The 2840-nt window shown below is 49.4% G+C and overlaps 1 pseudogene; it reads left to right on the top strand.

Annotated features, from left to right (window-relative positions):
* The first annotated feature begins 828 nt into the window (after positions 1 to 828).
* LOC123175859 (G-type lectin S-receptor-like serine/threonine-protein kinase At2g19130) lies at positions 829 to 2756 on the top strand (annotated as a pseudogene).
* Positions 2757 to 2840: the final 84 nt, after the last annotated feature.

Here is a 2840-nt window from a genome sequence, read left to right as displayed (position 1 = left end):
TGGCGGGGCGCTGGAGCGGCGCGTCGATGGCGGGGCGCTGGAGCGGCGCGTGGCAGAGAGGGAGAGGAAGAGGAGAAGAGGAAGCGTGGAGAAGGCGCGTGGCACGCGCCGCACTTTATAGGCGCGCCGGAAGCGGCGCGCTAAAAATGGCGCGCGAGCTGGCGCCTTTTCGCGCGCGCGCAATCGGTTTCCGCGCGCGCGAGTTTCCCGCGGCTGCTGGAGCGCGGCAAAACACCCTGCGCGTGCTAAGAGCTGGGTTTACCGCGCGCGCGTCGTTTGGCGCGGCCGTTGGAGATGCTCTAAGAAAATGGATTACAGCAAGCCAGTACAGAGAAGAAGAACAAGTCCTTGTTTTTCATTTGTTTTTTCTTCATTCTACCGTAGAGCTTTCGTAGGTTTTTTTGGTTTCCAGCTAAAGTCATCATCAGAGCAAAAGTTGCCTTTTTTGTGTCCGCAAATAAAAAGGAGTGACAACAGTAGAAATTGATGATAACGAAAGAGGCAGACTTTGCTGCATTCTGCCAATTGGTGGTAAGCTTCCTGGAAATTGAGCGTGGTTGTTGACCGAGAACGGCGCTCTGGGTCAAGTTTCTCAGTCCAAATAATTGCTTAAGTTGAGCTGGAATAAGTTGAATAGGCAGGACTATTTATGAAGGGAAAAACCCAACAGTTAATCCTGTCTTAATCTTCAACACAGTCGTGACTAGTTTGCATCTGTTAAATGATCAATTATTCAGAACCATAATGTTGTTGGGTGTGTATACCTTTCAAGCAGCCTAGGTAGCTATTTGAGGTGGAGTCTTGTTGCCTGCCAGCCTAAAAATCTCTATGTCCAAGCACCACCACGAGTTACTCAGAAAGTTCAAACTCCCACAATCCTTCCAGCTCCGTGTGGCCGAGTATTCTTCCAAGCTCCCATCCATGGCTCCTCTCATCTTCCTCCTCCTGTTCGGCCAGATCCTACTCTGTGCAGGCGTCGACACCATCAACTCCGCCACACCGTTGTCCGGGTCACAGAAGATTGTGTCCCAGGGCAGCAAGTTCACCTTGGGCTTCTACTCCCCACAGCAAGTTCACCTTGTACCACTGCTGACCCCCGTGTGGACGGCAATTACCAATGTGCTGGTGTCTCACCCGACCACCGCGTCCTTGGAAATCGCCAAGGACAGCAACCTGGTCCTCCATGATCAGGCCAAGAACCGGCAGCTATGGTCGAGCAACGTGAGCATATCCTCCAACTCCACCGTGGTCATCATGAGGGATAGCGGTAGCCTCCAACTCACCGATGCCTCCAATTCATCCATGGTTTATTGGCGAAGCATAGACTATCCCACAGACACCTGGCTTTCGGGGGCGAGCTCGGACTGAACAAGGTCACTGGTGTGAGAAAGAGGCTTGTTTGTTGGAAGAACAACGCAGACCCATCTCCTGGGTTGTTCTTTCTGGAAGTAGACCCAAATGGCATGACACAGAAGTGGAACAAATCCGTAAACTACTGGACCAGTGGCCCCTGGAACGGCAAATACTTCACCATGATGCCAGAGGCTGTCAACAACCTTTACCACTTCCAAGTCGTCAACAATGCCACAGAAAGCTACCTCTCCTACTCGATGAAGGATGATTCATTAGTCTCGCGGTTCATCATTGACATGACCAGACAGACCAAGCAGCTGATATGGATGGATTCCGAACAAAATTGGCTCTTGGTCTGGACCATGCCACAGTCAGCGTGCGACGTGTATGCTCCCTGTGGGGCATATGGCTGCTGCAACCCCCGTGCCCTGCTGTACTGCAACTGTGTCAAGGGGTTCAGCCAGAAGGTTCAGAGTGACTGGGACCTCCAAGATTACAGTGGTGGGTGCAAGAGGAATGCACCATTGTTCTGCCAGACCAACTCGAGATCCGCGCACACTCAGTCTGATAAGTTCTATGTCATGACAGATGTGAGGCTACCTGATAATGTTCGGGGTGCAGTTGCCAAAAGCTCTCAACAATGTCAGGTGGCTTGTCTGAATAATTGCTCTTGCACAGCTTACGCTTACAATCACGCCGGGTGCATTGTTTGGCATGGGGACCTGATTAACCTCCAACAACAATACATGGGAACTGGAGGAGGCACACTCCTCCTCAGGCTTGCAGCATCGGAGCTGCCAGATCAACAAAGGACATCCGAGCTGCCAGATCAACAAAGCAGGAAAACAAGGATCAATGGTTCAGTTGTTGGTGGAGTTGCTGCAGTTTTGATAATTCTTGCGATTATATCGTTCTTCCTATTTCACAAGTGTCGTCGAGACAAAACTCTTCGGATATCCGAAAATGCTGGGGCTGCGTTGACTGACTTCAGGTACATTGGATGGTATTCGAAGCATCGATTCACTTCTTCTCGATCTATCAACACTAAGAGCGGCGACAAATGACTTCGGCGAAGGAAATATGCTTGGTAAAGGAGGTTTTGGGATGGTTCATAAGGTACAAACCATGCCATATGTACTATTTTTATCAGCTTCATATATTTACCAATGAGTATGCATCTTCTCTTGCACAGGGAGTCCTACGTGACGGTAAACAAATAGCAGTAAAAAGACTATGTCAGAGTTCCAGACAAGGAATAGGGGAACTGAAAAGTGAACTTGTCCTGGTCGCTAAGCTTCGCCACAGGAATCTTGTGAGCCTCATTGGCGTTTGTTTGGAAGAACAAGAGAAAATACTTGTGTATGAATTTATGCCCAACAGAAGCCTTGACACCATTCTTTTCGGTACAGACTCTTCACTATTAATTGATTAATTTCTCAAAAGGAAATTTTTCACTATAGTCTAGCTGAGAGTAGTGCAAGTGCCGC

The sequence above is a fragment of the Triticum aestivum genome, unplaced genomic scaffold (genome assembly GCF_018294505.1).
Source record: "Triticum aestivum cultivar Chinese Spring unplaced genomic scaffold, IWGSC CS RefSeq v2.1 scaffold19907, whole genome shotgun sequence".
NCBI lineage: Eukaryota > Viridiplantae > Streptophyta > Magnoliopsida > Poales > Poaceae > Triticum > Triticum aestivum.
Note: the sequence above shows the minus strand (reverse complement) of the source record. Positions and strands in the feature narration are given on the sequence as shown.